Source organism: Cetorhinus maximus, chromosome 31 (genome assembly GCF_964194155.1).
Source record: "Cetorhinus maximus chromosome 31, sCetMax3.hap1.1, whole genome shotgun sequence".
Lineage (NCBI taxonomy): Eukaryota > Metazoa > Chordata > Chondrichthyes > Lamniformes > Cetorhinidae > Cetorhinus > Cetorhinus maximus.
In genome coordinates, this window is record NC_135909.1 from 4,502,773 (window position 1) to 4,521,603 (window position 18,831).

The window sequence follows — 18,831 nt, forward strand, 5'->3', positions numbered from 1 at the left end:
GCAGGGACCCGGCTCATTTCATCTCGCCGGAGTCCCCGGCGCCTCAGATAATCGACGAGTGCTTCCTCCACCAGAAAGTAAAGAAACATTGCATGTGTTCAGAGGAGGTGTGGATGGTTGCATGGCAACCGTCCGCAAGGAGATGTAGGAATAAAATAAAGAAAAATGACAAAAGACAACCGGCAAAAAAAATAACAAAGCAAAAAAATGGAGTCAGAGGGTTAGGAACTGAAATTTTTGAACTCACCGTTGAGTCCAGAAGGACGTTGGGTGCCAAGTCGAAAGATGAGGTGCTGTTCCTCGATCTTGCCTCGAGGGCAAGGTGTTATGACATGGCAGGGGGTGCTTGACGGGCTGACCAAATCCCAAAGGAAAACTTGGCCAAGCTATCACAACGATTTGCAATTTGTTTTTTTATTATTACGAGAGGCATGTGCACTGAAGTCAGATTCCACTACCACTCTTGGAGATTTTATATATTAAATTAAAACATTTATTAACGAAAGAAAATACAACTTAAACACACAAGATTACAGTTACATAGTTAAATTTAGGCTTACCACATTTCCCTCAAGGTTTCGACTTAGCTAGACTCCCAAATAAATACTCTTTCCCAGGCAACAGCCCAAATTGATTCTTACTCTATAAAACATCCAGTAATATTACCACAAGGCAACCACTGTTGCGATAAGGGAGGTATTTCGTAGAGCTCCCCTCTCCCTCTCACTCGACACTGGAACTCCAAAACTTGTGGCAAAACCTTGCTTTCTGAAACAAGCAATCACTTCTCAGGGGTGGCTAGGGGCTGCTTTTCATAGATCTGTCTTTGCACCGTCCACCCCTCAAGATCTCACATGGCCACTCACATACGACTTTCAACCTTTCCTTAATTACATTTTCTCCCCATTGATCTTTAACCCCATTGTTTTAACTTTCTTTGGAAGTTACCTTCCCCAGAATATAAAAATCTTTCATGTTGTCGTTATAGTCAGCACTTTCGGGAAAAATGCCATGCCCTTAATAACTTAATCCTATTTATTTACGATCTTTTCCAGTTGTAAAACTTCCTGCCATGCCTCTTTTGAAATTTAACAGCTAACAATTCACTCCTCACTTATCTCTCAATGCAAATTCCCATTCCTACTGTATCTACTGGGATCCCATCCTTGCTCGAATATCTCCATTTCAAAATGTCTGCTTCTGCAAATTCTTTGATGATTTAAACCATGCAGCCTGACTGTCTTCAGTCTAATTGAATTAGTCATTCACACACACACACACACACACACACACAAAACCCCCACAAGCCTACTTCACAGTATCCCACTGTCATATTGGAAAAAAATTGATATTTTCTTTACAAAGCATAGAGAGGTCAGAGTGGAGAAATTAAATGAAAAATGACAGGAAGCTCAGGGTCATGCTGGTAGACTGAGTGAAGGTCTTCTGCAAAGCGGTTATCCAGTCTGCGTTTAGTCACTCAGTCTGTGTTTGCAAGTATATATAGATAGTAAACTGAGTTGAAAGAAGCAGGGGTAAATCACTTTTTCACTTGGAAGGGGTGTTTGGAGTTTCGGACATTGAGAAGGGGGGAGGTGAAAGGCGTTGCACCTCCTGGGCTTGCATGGTTAGGTGCAATAGGGAAAGGAGGGAGCACTGAGGGTGACCAAGGAGTGGATCAGGGTGTCCCAGAGGTAACAGTCCCTTCGGAGTGCTGAAAGTGGAGGGCGGGGCTAGAAGTGTTTGGTGGTGGCGTCGCGCTGGAGTTGGCGGACATGGTGGAGGATGGTCCGTTGAATACTGAGGTGGGTGGGGTGGAAGGTGAGGGAAAGGGGAGCCCTATCATGGCGCGGGGAGGATGGGGAAAGGGTTGGGAAAGGGTTGGGAACAAAAGTGCAAACAATTGATCAGACACGGTGGTGGGGGGCACTGTCAGGAGGGAATCCTTGGTCAAGAAAAAAGGAAGCCATATTGGAAGCGTCATTATGGAAGGTTGCAACACCTGAACAGGCGTTGGAAAGGGAGAATGGAATAGAATCCCTACAGGAAGCGGGGTGTGAGGAAGAGAAGTCAAGGTAGCTGTGGGCTTGCAGTGAATATTCGTCGATAGCCTACCCCTGAAATGGAGACAGAGGAATTCAGGGAGGGAAGGGAAGATTCAGCTATGGACCAGATGAAGGCGAGAGAAGGGTGGAAATTGGAAAGATAGCCAAGGGAATTTTCTAATTCGTAGGAAGAGCGGGAAGTGGCACCGATCAGTGGACAGGTAAAAGAGATGAGGGAGGGCTACCATCATAGTCTGCCTTGTTGCTCTTGCTTTGTTTAGTCTCCTCGGTGGGTGAGGTTCCTCTTACACTATGGGTGACTTGGACATTGTCTGTACTAAGTCTTCCTTAAAACGATTTACTTACAACTATTTACACCCAAGACCTCATGGTGAATACTGGGTGTGACCCTTGGGAGCTTCTTGGTCGTCTGACCTGGATGTTGCGCTGACATCATCATTAATACCATTGTCTAATTACGGTAGCCATTAACCCTTTACTCTGCAGCGGGGGCCTGAATAGGACTGGAATAAGGAATGTTGCACATATCCCACAAAAAGATAGGCCTAGCTAGGACCCATGCGGGTACCCATAGCAACACCTTATATTTGGAGGAAGTGGGTGGTTGAAGGAGAAAATTGTTGAATGGCTTAGCTGTGTGGCCTCGTATGGTTGAGCGCTAAACTCACTGCCTCATCTCATGTACCAACATTGATTAAACAGTAGCTGGTGCCCACTAAGCTCTAGAGTTTCAAAGGGTGATCCCATCGAAACTTACAGAATTCGTACAGGGCGTGACAGGGGAGATGTGGATAGGATGTTTCCCCCTGGCTGGTGAGTCTAGAACCAGGGGACACAGTCTCAGAATAAGGGGCCAAGCCATTGAAGACTGGGATGAGGAGGAATTTGTTCACTCAGAGGGTTGGTGAATCTTTGGAATTCTCTACCCCCCCCCAGAGGGTTGTGGAGGTTCAGTCATTGAGTGTGTTCAAGACTGAGATTTCTGGATACTAATGACCTCGAGGGATATGAGGATAAGTGGGGGGAAAATGGCGTAGAGGTAGATGGTCAGCTGTGATCTAACTGAACGGCAGAGCTGGCTCGATGGGCCGAATGGCCTACTGCAGCTTCTATGTTCCTATGTTCCTGACATGCAGTAATGGAGGGGAGAGGGGGGGGTCAAGAGCAGAGATAAAAGAACCCTTGGCACCACCTTGTGAAAAGTTGGCGGGAGTGCTGTTTAAGTATTGACCAAATGCGAGTCCTCTGATTGGGGGCCACGTCATTGACCGAGCGGCAGGCTCACCGCGCGCCGCCTCATTGCCAGCGCCGGCGCCTGCCGCTACCATCGAGGCTTGCCCTCGCCCGCCGACACGCCCGGTAAAAGACACCAGCCCCCGAAGGGGTTTCCCGCGATCCCTGCGTCCTGGATTCCGGGAGCGCCCTCAAGTCTGAAAAGGCGAGTGGCCTCGTCGTGCCCTGATGATGTCACGGCACACGCCCGGGGAAATCAGGGCAGCCGCTCGCTCGGGAGCGAATGGTTTCAGAGCGATCGCCCCCCCCACCGTCCCCGGAGGCTGACCTCCGACCCACCCCATCTTTCAATGGGATGTTGCCCCTGTTTGTTGCCTCTGTGTTAACAGTGTCAAAACATGAGCAACTGTTGGCGAATATCTTGGAGCCCCCATGTCTTGCCTGAAATGTGATCATAGCCTGCACCCCCGACCCCAGCGCCCGCTCCTGCCCGCTGTCCCAGAGCCCTCTCCCAAACACCCGCCAGCCAGACAACAGGTCCTCACAGCGTCCCGCACTCCCCTGGCCAACCTGAAAGCCGATTGGATGCTTGACATCCACTCAAAATCAACCTCGGATCGCCTGTCTTCCTCATTTTTATAGCTAATAGCCGGCAGTGTTTGATGGGGACAGTGTAGAGGGAGCTTTACTCTGTATCTAACCCCGTGCTGTACCTGTCCCGGGAGTGTTTGATGGGGACAGTGTAGAGGGAGCTTTACTCTGTATCTAACCCCGTGCTGTACCTGCCCTGGGAGTGTTTGATGGGGACAGTGTAGAGGGAGCTTTACTCTGTATCTAACCCCGTGCTGTACCTGTCCTGGGAGTGTTTGATGGGGACAAGTTAGAGGGAACTTTACTCTGTATCTAACCCCGTGCTGTACCTGCCCTGGGAGTGTTTGATGGGGACGGTGTAGAGGGAGCTTTACTCTGTATCTAACCCCGTGCTGTACCTGTCCCGGGAGTGTTTGATGGGGACAGTGTAGAGGGAGCTTTACTCTGTATCTAACCCCGTGCTGTACCTGCCCTGGGAGTGTTTGATGGGGACAGTGTAGAGGGAGCTTTACTCTGTATCTAACCCCGTGCTGTACCTGTCCTGGGAGTGTTTGATGGGGACAAGTTAGAGGGAACTTTACTCTGTATCTAACCCCGTGCTGTACCTGCCCTGGGAGTGTTTGATGGGGACGGTGTAGAGGGAGCTTTACTCTGTATCTAACCCCGTGCTGTACCTGCCCTGGGAGTGTTTGATGGGGACGGGGTAGAGGGAGCTTTACTCTGTATCTAACCCCGTGCTGTACCTATCCCAGGAGTGTTTGATGGGGACAGTGTCGATGGAGCTTTACTCTGTATCTAACCCTGTGCTGTACCTGTCCTGGGAGTGTCTGATGGGTACAGTGTAGAGGGAGCTTTACTCTGTATCTAACCCCGTGCTGTACCTGTCCTGGGAGTGTTTGATGGGGACAGTGTAGAGGGAGCTTTACTCTGTATCTAACCACGTGCTGTACCTGCCCTGGGAGTGTTTGATGGGGACAGTGTAGAGGGAGCTTTACTCTGTATCTAACACCGTGCTGTACCTGTCCTGGGAGCGTTTGATGGGGACAGTGTAGAGGGAACTGCCTGAAGTAGTAGTTTGAGATTGTAACATTGGCATACATGCAGTGTTTTTTAGAAAGATGTTTTTTGGGATATGAAACAGATTGGCTTCAGCACCTCCTGTGAAGAATATAATTGATGTGTCAGTTTGTGACTCGGTGGGGCTGTTAGTCCACAAGAACCTTGAAGTGTTCTGCTAAAACTGAAGGCAAACTGTCAGGATTCAGTTTCCAAGGCTCCAGCTGCATTTAGGATTTTTGTGTTGAGATAAGAATCCCTCTATCATGTGTACACTCCAATCCCTTTCAATCCTTCACAACCCTTAAGTCTCTCAATTATCCAACGATGTTTGGACAGGAGCTCATTCCTGGCTTTTTGTCCATTACACGACCAGGCCCCTGTCCATTACATGACTGCTCCCCTATCCATTACATGACTGTGCCCGTCTCCATTACATGACTGTGCCCCTGTCCATTACATGACTGCACCTCTGTCCATTACATGACAGCGCCCCGTCCATTACATGACTGCGCCTTTGTCCATTACATGACTGCACTCCTGTCCATTACATGACTGCGCCTTTGTCCAGTACATGACTGTACTCCTGTCCATTACATGACTGCACCTTTGTCCATTACATGACTGCACTCTTGTCCATTACATGACTGCGCCTTTGTCCATTACATGACTGCACTCCTGTCCATTACATGACTGCACCTTTGTCCATTACATGACTGCACTCCTGTCCATTACGTGACTGCACCTTTGTCCATTACATGACTGTACTCCTGTCCATTACATGACTGCGCCTTTGTCCATTACATGACTGCGCCTTTGTCCATTACATGACTGTGCCCCTGTCCATTACATGACCACACCTTTGTGCATTACATGACTGTGCCGCTGTCCATTAAATGACCGCGCCCCTGTTCATTACATGACTGCGCCTTTGTCCATTACATGACTACGCCTTTGTCCATTACATGACCGCGCCCCTCTCCATTATATGACTGTGCCCCTGTCCATTACATAACAGCGCCCCTGTCCATTACATGACAGCACCTCTGTCCATTACATGACTGCACTCCTGTCCATTACATGATTGCGCCTTTGTCCATTACACGACAGCGCCCCTGTCCATTACATGACCGCACTCCTGTCCATTACATGGCTGCGCCTTTGTCCATTACATGACTGTGCCTTTGTCCATTACACAACAGCCCCCCTGTCCACTACATGACTGCACTCCTGTCCATTACATTACTGTGCCCCTGTCCATTACATGACTGTATCACTGTCCTCCATTACATGACTGCACCTTTGTCCATTACATGACTGCGCCTTTGTCCATTACATGACTGCACCCTTGTCCATTACATGACTGCGCCCCTGTCCATTACATTACTGTGCCCCTGTCCATTACATGACTGCGCCCTGTGCAATACGTGACTGCGCCCTTGTCCATTACATGACTGCGCCCAGTGCATTACATAACTGCGCCCTGTCCATTACATGACTGTGCACTGTCTATTAAATGACATCAGAGACCCTTGCATCCTTCCTAAACAGCTGGACACAATACTCTAGTTGTGACCTTTATAAAGGCTCAGCGTGTCTCCCCTGTGGATACGTGCTGCCTTTGACACCCAGCTCATCTGCAGCCCTAGCCTGTCCTGCTTAACACCTGCAAAAATAACTAAATCTCCTGCCAAAGCCCTCCTCTTAATCCCCATCGGATAGAACGCGGAGATACACTGTAGGTGACCGTTCGGGAATAGGAAGGGAAGCCAACTGGGCTGATCCACTGTCGATAGTGCGAGAGACAAATGTAAGACACCCGCTGCACTCGACTCCACCTTCATCCCTTGATCGTAACTTCCGGAATTTTCCACCGGGAAGATGTCCCGCTTTCTCGGCCTCGGTTCGCCATTTCGGTTTTAGTTAGGAGACGACCTGGGCGACAGGGAGAGAGGAACAGGAACAACAACTCACATGTCAAGACGCACTCTCAGCATGTCTACATACACCAGCGAAGCCCTCAAAAAATCAGCTCCAGTCACGGGGACATCGAGTTCCAGTAGCTTTACCCAGAGGAGTGTCAGTTGGGATGTTGCCCTTCCATCTCTAGGACTTGCTACAGCCTAGCTGGTGGATAGAAACCTCTATTTTCCCCTGTGTCGCCTGCTTTCATTTACTTAGGGGTCCTTCGGGAAAGCAGGTCGGATCATTTCAGTGCAGTTCATGGAAAAATCACCTTCAAATCCTATTTACAGCACAAATGGAGGCCATTCGGCCCATTGAATTGTAGTTGATATGGATTTCAGCAAAGCCTTTGACAAGGTCCCACATGGGAGACTTATAAAGAAGGCAAAGGCACCTGGGATACAGGGTAATTTGATCAGGTGGATTCAAAATTGGCTTCGTTGTAGGAGACAGAGGGTGATGACAGAAGGATGCTTCAGTGACTGGAAGCCAGTGTCCAGTGGCGTACCTCAGGGATCTGTGCTGGGTCCCCTATTATTTGTCATTTATATAAACGACATAGATGACTATGTAGGGGGGTAGGATTCGTAAGTTTGCAGATGACACAAAGATTGGCCGGGTGGTTAACAGTGAGGTTGAGTGTCTTGGGCCACAGGGAGATATAGACGGGATGGTCAAATGGGCAGCTAAGTGGCAGATGGAATTTAACCCTGAAAAGAGTGAGGTGATACACTTTGGAAGGAGTAATTTGACAAGGAAGTACTCAATGAACGGCATGGCACTAGGAAGTTCTGAGGAACAAAGGGACCTTGGCGTGTGTGTCCATAGATCTCTGAAGGCAGAGGGGCATGTTAGTGGGGTGGTGAAAAAGGCATATGGGACACTTGCCTTTATCAATCGAGGCATAGATTACAAAAGTAGGAAGGTCATGTTGGAGTTGTATAGAACCTTGGTGAGGCCACAGCTGGAGTACCATGTGCAGTTCTGGTCACCACATTATAGGAAGGATGTGATTGCACTGGAGGGGGTGCAGAGGAGATTCACCAGGATGTTGCCTGGGATGAAACATTTGAGTTATGAAGAGAGGTTGGATAGACTTGGGTTGTTTTCGTTGGAGCAGAGAAGACTGAGGGGCGACCTGATCGAGGTGTACAGGATTATGAGGGGCATGGACAGGGTGGATAGGGAGCAGCTGTTCCCATTAGTTGAAGGGTCAGTCACAAGGGGGCATAAGTTCAAGGTGAGGGGCAGGAGGCTTAGAGGGGATGTGAGGAAAAACTTTTTTACCCAGAGGGTGGTGAGGGTTTGGAATGCACTGCCTGGGAGGGTGGTGGAGGCGGGTTGCCTCACATCCTTTAAAAAGTACCTGGATGAGCACTTGGCACGTCATAACATTCAAGGCTATGAGGCCAAGTGCTGGTAAATGGGATTAGGTAGGTAGGTCAGGTGTTTCTCATGTGTCGGTGCAGACTCGATGGGCCGAATGGCCTCTTCTGCACTGTTCGCTTCTGTGATTCTATGATTCTGTGAAACAGCGCCAACTGTCAAGTAGCCACCCAGTCTCATTCCATTTTGCAGCTCTTGGTCCATCTCTGTCCTTTACGACACTTCAAGTGCGTATCCAAGAACCTTTTAAATGTTTTGAGGGTCCCTCTCTGCTCCTCAGTATCCTGTCATGTATTGTGTACTCCCTTGCCTCGTTCGACTCTCTGCAAGTGACTCGCTTCTCCGGATGGAACTTCATTCACCACCGTCGCGCCCACCGGATAGCCCATTGATATCTCCCCGCAGACTACAGCTTCCCTCCTCATTATCTACCACACCGGAGAGTTTTGTATCGTCCCGAATTTCTTCACCACGCCCACTCCCTGCCCCCCCGCCACCCACCGCCAACCTTCAAGTCCAAATCATCGATATTTGCCAAACCAAAAAGCAAAGGAAGCCCAGCGGATCCCACTGGGGACAAACTTCCAGCTGATGGTAGTGCCCATCAACCAGTCTCGAATTGGCACGCTCTTAGGTCAGGGCGACAAGGAGAGGCCCTTTAGGGAAGGGAAATCTGCCTTCCTTACCTGGTCTGGCCTACGTGTGACTCCAGACCCACGTAGCACGTAACTGCCGCCTGAACAAGGGGGCAACTGGGGATGGGCAATAAATGCTGGGCCTAGCCAGCGACGCCCGCATCCCATGAATGAACAGAGAAAATAAACGGGTCACCCCCTCCCCCCCGCCGATCCGGGGAGGACATTGTCAAGATTGGGGCTAAGGCAAGGTCTGCGACCGGAGCGAAGGGTCCTTCCGCCCGCAATGAGGCCACGCGCTGCCTGGCGCGGACTGCACGCTGCGGGCACGAAAGGCTCAAAAAAAATGGGTCAGGCCTCCAACTGACAGCAGCGGGGTTCTTCAACTTGGTCAGGAGGCCGGAGAAGCGGCCAGCCTTGCCTGTGTGTCCGGTGATAGCGTTTGAAAAGAGAGTGGCGTTCATTAAGGCTAAGGTATTGTGTCATTAAGATAGATGGATTATGTGGGGGCACCTAAATGGTATCTATCGAACAGGAGCCTATCCACCTTCTCGATCAATGTTCCTCTGTACAAAACCATTTTTGTTACCTGCAAGGTCATTTATCACCTTCAAATCCTATTTAAAAGCAATATTGAAGTAGAGTTTGGGGAAAAAGTCTGAAGGGCGATAGTTCCTGCCTCATCTCCTCTTAAGAGTCGAGCTAGTCATGTTCACTAGGGACGCATAGAATAAGGAGTGACTGTGCTCCCCCCCACCGACCCCTGACCCCACATCGCCCTCCCAGCGACCTTAATTTCTCACTTTTTTTTTGATTGGTTCGCGAGTTGTGGGTGTCGCTGACAAGGCCCAGCGTTTATTGCCCATCCCTAATTGCCCCTTGAGAAGGTGGTGGCTGAGCCGCCCCCTTGAACCGCTGCAGTCCCTGTGGTGTAGGTACACCCGCAGCGCTGTTAGGGAGGGAGTTCCAGGGTTTCGACCCAGAGACGGTGAGCCAAGGGAGAACAATCCGACATTTTCCAATCCCTCCTCCTGACTGAAGTCCGCCATCCCTGGTAAACCTGTGTACCCTTTCTGAGGCCTTTACATCTTTTCTGAAGCATGGGTGCCCACTATTGTCCGCAAAACTTCAGCTGAGGCCTATCCAATAATTTATCAAGTTCTAATATGTTCCTAAGAATGACTAATTTCCTCCATTTTATGTACGGAACAGGGAATGAACAGCTGGAGTATTGTGTACAATTTTGGCCTCCTTACCCAAGGAAGGGTGTACTTGCCATGGAGGGAGTGCACCAGATGGTGGGACTGTCCTATGAGGAGAGATTGAGAAGACTGGGCCTGGATTCAATGAGAGGTGACCTCATTGAAACTTAGAAAATTCTTAAGGGGCTCGACAAGGTAGATGCGGCAAGGATGTTTCTCCTGGCTGGGGGTGTCTAGAACCAGGGGACACAGTCTCAGAACAAGGGGCAGGCCACTTAGGACTGAGACGAGGAGGAATTTCTTCATTCAGAGGGTTGGCAGATCTTTGGAATTCTCTACCCCAGAGGCTCAGTCACTGAGTATATTCAAGACTGAGATCGATAGATTTCTAGATAATATTGACATCAAGGAACACAGGGATAGTGCAGGGAAAGGACGTTGAAGTAGATGATCAGCCACAATCTGGTTGAATGGCGAAGCAGGCTTGAAGGGCTGAATGGCCTACTCTTGATCCTATGTTCCTGTGTTCTCAGTTTAATAGGACCAGGATATTAATGGAATCTAAGCTGGTGGGTGAAGCCAAAACAAAGACACAGGGCTTTCCTTTATATAGAGAGCTTGTTGACTTTGTTCAGTCTTACAGCTCCCCTCAAGCACACTCAGTGCCCGAGCTGTCCCCTATTTATACGTGCTCAAAGTACTTAGTTAAACAATGCCCTTCACCTGTGTATCCTAACAATATAACTAACATACCACTAACACAGGGTGTGGTGATTACACGTTATTAAAAAGGAAAGCAGCTCAAAGAGAGTATTTTTGGACTCAAAGAGAATCAAGGAATAGGGCAGGAAAGTTAAGTTGACATAGAAGATCAGCAATGGTCTTGTTGGATGGCAGAACAGGCTCGAGGGGCCGAATGGCCAACTCCTGCTGCTCGTTCATATGCACTTTTGCACTTGAAATTACAAACGGCAACCTCCATCATCCCTTTTTCATCGTTCTCTTGTCGCCAAAATTCATTACATTGTCTCCCTTCCCAAAGACAATTTACAATTAGAAAATTGCTGCCACAGGGGCTAGGGAGAATGGAGGAAGATCAGCCAAAGGGGAGATCTGACCCATCGCTTGGTCAGAGATAGGTTTTAAGCTTGGGCTGACAAGTGGCAAGTAACATTCGCGCCGCACAAGTGCCAGGCAATGACCCTCTCCAACAAGACAGAATCTAAACATCTCCCCTTGACATGCTACGGCATTACCGTCACTGAATTCCCCCCACTATTAATATCCTGGGGGCTACCATTGACCAGAAGCTGAACTGGACCAGCCATATAAATACTGTGGCTACAGGAGCAGGTCAGAAGCTGGGAATCCTGCAGTGAGTAACTCACCTCCTGACTCCCCAAAGTCTGTCCACCATCTACAAGGCACAAGTCAGGAGTGTGATGGAATACTCTCCACTCGCCTGGGTGAGTGCAGCTCCCACAACACTCAAGAATCTCGATACCATCCAGAACAACGAAGGCCGCTTGATCGGCACCCCATCCACAAACATTCACTCCCTCCACCACCGACGCACAGTAGCAGCAGTGTGTGTACCATCTACAAGACGCACTGCAGCAACTCACCAAGGCTCCTGCGACAGCACCTTCCAAACCCAAGACCTCTGCCACCTAGAAGGACAAGGGCAGCAGACACATGGGGAACACCACCACCTGCAAGTTCCCCTCCAAGTCACTCACCAACCTGACTTGGAAATATATCGGCCGTTCCTTCACTGTGGCTGGGTCAAAATCCTGGAACTCCCTCCCTATCAGCACTGTGGGTGTACCTACACCACATGGACTGCAGAGGTTCAAGAAGGCGGCTCACCACCACCATCTCAAGGGGGCAATTAGGGATGGGCAATAAATTCTGCCCTAGCCAGTGAGGTGGATAGAGTGGACGTGGGGAAGATGTTTCCATTAGTAGGAGAGACTAGGACCCGAGGGCACAGCCTCAGAGTAAAGGGAAGACCTTTTAGAACAGAGATGAGGAGAAACTTCTTTAGCCAGAGAGTGGTGAATCTATGGAATTCATTGCCACAGAAGGCTGTGGAGGCCAGGTCATTGAGTGTATTTAAGAGCGAGATAGATAGGTTCTTGATTGGTAAGGGGATCAAAGGTTATGGGGAGAAGGCGGGAGAATGGGGTTGAGAAACTTATCAGCCATGATTGAATGGTGGAGCAGACTCGATGGACTGATTGGCCTAATTTCTGCTCCTATGTCTTATGGTCTTATGGTCTTATGGTCCATATCCTATGAAAAAATAAAAGGAAAGAGAGAAAGGGGTGGAGAGGATGCTTCCAGGGACAAGGGGACTTCAGTTAACGTGGAGAGGCTGGAGAGGCTGGGATTGTTCTCCTTAGAGCAGAGAAGGTTAAGGGGCAGATTTAATAGAAGTGTTTAAATCATCAAGGCTTTAGTTAGACTAAATAAAGAGAAGCAGTGGCTGAAGGGTCGATAACCAGGAATTTAAGGATAATGGAAACAGAGACAACAAGAATAGAAAATGTTTTCCACAGCGAGTGGTTAGGATTTGGAATGTGCTGCTTTATAGGGGGTGGGGTAGGTCTAACAACAGCCTTCAAAAGGGACCTGGATAAACACCTGAAGGGGGCAAAATTTCAGGGATCTGGGGTGGGGAAAGATCAGGGGCGGTGGGGCCCGGGGGTCTAACTGCATTACTGTCCGAAAGAGCCCGCACAGACTTGATGGGCAGAATGGCCTCCTTCTGTGCTGTACTATTCTATGATTAAGGGGCATGGGGTTTTAGATCGGGGATTCCAGAGCATGTGGGGGTTCATGTGACCGATTCCTTTTTGGACGTTGATTCTCTATTTGAAGCCCCCTTGCCCACCTTGTCCCTTCCTTATCGGGCATCGTTCTCCCCTGCAATGTTCCTACCTCTCTCCCGAGTGCAGGATCAAGCCAGCAGATATATTAGTGACCTAGACGTCGGTGTACAGGGCACAATTTCAAAGTTTCAGGATGATACAAAACTGGGAAGCACTGTGAACCGGTGAGGGGGCTAATGTAGGGACAGAGGCAAGTTGGTGGAATGGGCAGGCAGGTGGCAAATGGAGTTCAATGCAGCGAGATGTGAAGTGATTCATTGTGATTGGAAGCACATGGGGAGGCAGTATGAAATCAAGGGTACAACTCCGAATGGGGTGCAGGAGCAAAGGGACCTGCGTGTATGTGTGCATGAATCATTGAAAGTGGCAGGACAGGTTGATGAAGGGCTTAAAGCACACGGTACCCTGGGGCATAGTGTACAAGAGCAAGGAGGTTATGTTGAACTTGTATAAGACTCTAGTTCAGCCTCAGCTGGAGTATCGTGTCCAGTCCTGGGCACCGCACTTTAGGAAGGATGTGAAGGCGTTGGAGAGAGTGCGGAAAAGATCCACGAGAACGGTTCTGGGGATGAGCGACGTCAGTTATGTAGATAGGTTGGAGAAGCTAGGACTGGTTTCCTTGGAGAAGAGAAGGCTGAGAGGAGATTTGATAAGAGGCGGTCAAAACCGTGAGGTGTCTGGACAGAGTCGATCAGGGGAAACTGTTCCCACTCAGGGAAGGATCAAGGGCGAGAGGGCACAGATTTAAAGTGATTAGTAAAAGAAGCAAAAGTGACAAGGGGCAACATTCCCCCCACCCCATCCCCGCCCATCGGGGGGGCCTGTGTGGGAGTGGGCGCTGGTGGGCGGGTTCTCGATCCCGCCATTTTACGTGGGTGGGCCAATTAAGGCCCGCCCAGCATGAAAACCACCAGAGAGTGCGTCTGTGCGCTCCCTGTGCGGGCAGGGGGAGGGTTGGATTCCCTGAGCCTCAGGTGCACGAAAGAGCGCACAGACCTCCCTGACGCCAAGTGTTGCCTCGGGGAGATCGGCTCAGGTCCGAAACATTAAATAAAGACGAGAAAAGAAATCTCGCTGCCGTGTCCCCTCATGTGCGAGCTGGGACATGTCCATAAATTTTATTTTAGAACATTCTGAAATTTTAAAATCCCTACGTGAAGCCTCACCCCGCCCGTGGAGGAGGTTTCGCGCTTTTTCGGAAGCCCACCAGGGCTCCCAGCCTGCCCGCCAACCCTAAGGTTGGACGGGCAGGCCCGTTAATGATACCTGGAAAGGAAGAGTGCGCAGGGTTACGGGGAGGAGGCGGGCTCGGTGAGTTGCTCATTCGGAGAGCCGGTTGCCAGACACGATGGGCCGAATGGCCTCCTTCTGCGCTGTAACAATCCTGCGACTTGGTTTCCCGGTCACCCTCACGCATCGCATCCGAGAGCAGGATTAGACGCTGAGGCTGGCGCCGGGCCCGATCGGGCCTAAAATCACCCGCGACGATGTCGGGTGAGTGTTCCAGCGTCGTCGCGCACTCCCACGACCTTACGGTCGGCAGGCGCGCGCAGGTGAGAGTCAGCATCCCACCCGCCAGCCATCAAGAGGCCTATTAAGGCCCTCAAGCGATGAATGAAGTTGCATTTCTCGCTGCCTGCTCAGCTGTTTAGTTGGTGGGCGGGCGAGTAGGCCGGGCGGGCGAGTAGGCCGGGGGGGCGGGTAGGCCGGGTGGGCGAGTAGGCCGGGTGGGCGAGTAGGCTGGGGGGAGCGAGTAGGCCGGGCGGGTGAGTAGGCCCAAAGGGCGAGTAGGCCGGGGGGTGCGAGTAGGCTGGGGGCGGGGGGGCAAGTAGGCCCGGAGGGCGAGTAGGCCCGGGGGGGCGAGTAGGCCCGGAGGCCTTTGCATTTTTTTGCTTTACGAAACCTCATCCACGGACGAACTGTCGGTAAAAAAATAAAACGCAGAGAAACGTTTCGACTTTGTTTTAAACGTGCCCCTCTTCATGTGACGTGTGTCATGGGGCACGTTTGTATTATTTATTAAATCTTCAGTTTCCTCTGTCCAGCTCTGTGCCCTTCAGGGAGCTACCAGCGCGCACTCTCCCCCGGCACGCGCAGACTTCAGCCCTCGCACTCCTCCCGCACCCCCCACGCCCGCACCGCTCCTCCCGCCCCCCCCACCCCTACAACGCTAAGCTTCTCGCCACGCCTTTCACACTGGCTTGACCGTTAACAGTGCCCGCCTGCCCGACATAGGGAAAACTCTGCCCCTAGTGTCCACCCGTCATGTGGCACGTTGACGCCTGAAATTTGTCCTGTTCAAGAGAATTCAGAAATCTGGAGTGCAACGGGACTTGGGAGTCCTAGTCCAGGATTCTCTTAAGGTTAACTTGCAGGTTGAGTCGGTAGTGAGAAAGGCAAAAGCAATGTTGGCATTTATTTCGAGAGGACTAGAATATAAAAGCAGGGATGTGCTGCTGAGGCTTTATAAGGCTCTGGTCAGACCACATTTAGGATATTGTGAGCAATTTTGGGCCCCGTATCTCAGGAAGAATGTGCTGGCCCTGGAGAGGGTCCAGAGGAGGTTCACGAGAATGATCCCAGGAATGAAAGGCTTAACATATGAGGAACATTTGAGGACTCTGGGTCTATACTCTATGGAGTTTAGAAGGATGAGCGGGGATCTGATTGAAACTTACAGAATACTGAAAGGCCTGGATAGAGCAGACGTGGGGTAGATGTTTCCATTAGTAGGAGAGACTAGGACCCGAGGGCACAGCCTCACAGTAAAGGGAAGACCTTTTAGAACAGAGATGAGGAGAAACTTCTTTAGCTAGAGAGTAGTGAATTTATGGAATTCATTGCCACAGAAGGCTGTGGAGGCCAGGTCATTGAGTGTATTTAAGAGCGAGATAGATAGGTTCTTGATTGGTAAGGGGATCAAAGGTTACGGGGAGAAGGCGGGAGAATGGGGTTGAGAGACTTATCAGCCATGATTGAATGGTGGAGCAGACTCGATGGGCCGACTGGCCTAATTTCTGCTCCTATGGTCTTATGGTCTGTCACACCTGACTTTAAACTCTCCACCCTCCTGCGTGGATCAGTCACATGGAGCTGGGACTCTGGTTGATCCCTGGCTCCTGCAGCCCAGGGGATCCCGAAGCATCAGCGCTCTGGCCGATCTCGGCCTCTCCCCCGCTCGAGTCCCTCCTCAGCTCATCTGCTGCTGAACCCCCCCACCGCCCCTCCACCACCCCCCCGCCAACCCATCTTGGCTCATCCAGGCCACTCCTACGCTCTCCCCTTCGTGAGAACTTAAGGTCCTCCAAAACTTTGGTGGCCGCAGTTCGAATTTGTACCAGGTCCTGTTCACCCATCAACCCCTGTGCTCGCTGGTAATGCCTCAATTTTAAAATTCTCACCGCGCCCCCCCACCATTTCCAAATCCCTGCCCCTTCCCTATATCAGCAACCTCCTCCGACCTGCAATCTATCTACACTCCTCCAATATTTTCTTGGTTTTTATTTGGCCGTGTGGGCGTCGCTGGCTAGGCCAGCATTTATTGCCTATCCCCGATTGCCCTTGTTCAGAGGGTATTTAAGAGTCGACCACTTTGGCAGGGGTCTGGAGCCACGTGTAGGCCAGAACAAGGTAAGGATGGCAGATTTCCCTTCCCATTAGCAAACCAGGCAGGTTTTTAATGACAATCAGATGTCTAGGGAAGGATTTTACCGTTGGCCGAGCAGGGGGTGGAACCCCCGACGTCACCCTTGCCCCATTTAAATCTTCAGGGAGGTGGGGGCGCAGCGAAATCAGCTGTGGGCCCCCCCCGACCTGTCAATGGCCAATTGAGGCCACTGACAGGATCGTTGAAACAGTTAAAGGACCTGCCCGTCCGACCTTAAGGTCGGTGGGTCGGCCAGGAGCCCCGGCGGGGAATAGAAAAAAACATGAAACCTCATCCACCGGCGGGATGAGGTTTCATGTCGGGCTTTAAACATTTTAATAAAGTTATGATGTAAATTATGAACATGCCCCATCTCGTGTGACATTGTGACATGAGGGGGACGTGTTAGGGAATTTTTATTTCTCTAATTTTTAATATTTTTTCAAAGCGGTTTTTGCAGGTGTCAGGAAACTCTAATGCCAACACTCCTGAGTCCAAACAACTGTCACAGAAGCAAGAAATATTCTCTTGCCTCTTAGCTCTGGTAAAGGTAGTGCTGCCTGGCTCCAGACAAACTGCACTGTCAGAAGGAAGCAATTCAACTGGCAAATATTGAATCCCGCAGGTTCTGTACTAGTACCTGTAGACAGGATGGCCTTTTCAATATTGAAATTGGCTCCTCCACTTCCCTTTCCATCAGCAAAGATCATCCACAACATGGTGTTCGAAAATCGTCATTGTAATTAACACGCCTGCCCATTTACTCAGTGTTCACGTGTTCCCCCACGCACAGAATGTTTCTGTGTGTGCACTAAAAGTGGTTGTTCCTTCAAGTCTTTACATTCCGCCACTCCCTCCAAAGGTTCAAGGAGTGACTTAAATCCCGCTAATGGGATTAGCCCTTTTCTCTGAAAGCATTGCAGTCAGTTCTATCTCACAGGTGTCAGGGGTCTGGAGAGCATGTGCGTGTGCATGTATGTTTGCGTATTTTTGTGTGTGCTTGTGTGTGTGCGTTTGTGTTTGTATGTATGTGTTTGTGTGTTTGTATGTACATGCTTGTTATTTTGTGTGTGTGCTTGTGAGTGTGTGCATGTGTTTGCGTGTGTGTGTGTGTGGGTTTCTGTGTACATGTGTGTGCGCACATGTTTGTGTGTGTGTGTGTGCATGTGTCTGTGTTTCTGCGTACATGTGTGTGTGTTTCTGTGTGCATGTGTGTGTTTGTGTGAGTGTGTGCATATGTTTGTGTGTGCGTGTATGTGTGTGTTTCTGTGTACATGTTTGTGTGTGCGCATGTGCACATGTGTTTGTGTGTGCGTGTATGTGCATATGTGTGTGTTTCTGTGTACATGTGTGCGTGTGTGTGTTTTTGTGTCTTTATGTGTGTGTGTGCGCGCGCACGTGTGTGTTTGTGTGTTTTTATGAGCATGCGCATGTGTGTGTGCGTGTGTGTGCATATGTGTGTGTTTCTGTGTACATATGTGTGTGTTTGTGTGTGCATGTGTATGTTTTTGTGTGTGCATGTGTGTGTTTTTGTGTCTTTATGTGTGTGTGTGTGTGTGTGTGTGCACGCGCACGTGTGTGTCTGTGTGTGTTTATGAGCATGCGCATGTATGTATGAGTATGTGTGCATCTGTTTACATGCGTGTCTGTGTGTCCAGAAAGTGTTCATATCACCAGCGATTAGCTGTATCGACGTGTCAAATCTTCCAATGTCAAGCCCCCCTCCTCACCGCTCCAAGTTGAGTGACCTGACTTCAGACTGATTGCTCCAGTCATCCTCAAAGCCCTTTGAAATTGGGGTGGGGGGTGGGGAGAAAGATCAGCCAGGAGTTTGTCAGCTGCTGGTCGCCCCAGGCCAGCGGAGAGCACAGGGGGACGAGACAATTGACTATGTGACGGCCTGAACAGCCCCCTTACCCTGGCAGAACGACCACCGTGGGGCAAGCCATCAGACGTGGCGTCACCACCATGGCACAAGGCGCTGGGGGCGGTTGGGTTGGGGGAGTGAGGACCCAGTTGGACGAGGTGACCGGAAGGTGCTGCTTGGGGTCACCTCCCAGCGGGCGTGGGAGGAAACACCGAGAGGGGTCGTGTTAATAACTCAGATTTCCTTTAGCTCTGCACGTTTTGATGAACCATTTTCTTTTCTTCTTCCTG

At 50.2% G+C, this 18,831-nt stretch overlaps 1 protein-coding gene across 1 annotated transcript in view; it reads left to right on the forward strand.

The window, feature by feature from the left end:
- nrxn2b (neurexin 2b) overlaps nucleotides 1-18,831 on the forward strand; it is a 1,731,499-nt gene that overhangs the window by 507,489 nt on the left and 1,205,179 nt on the right. The window lies entirely within an intron of this gene.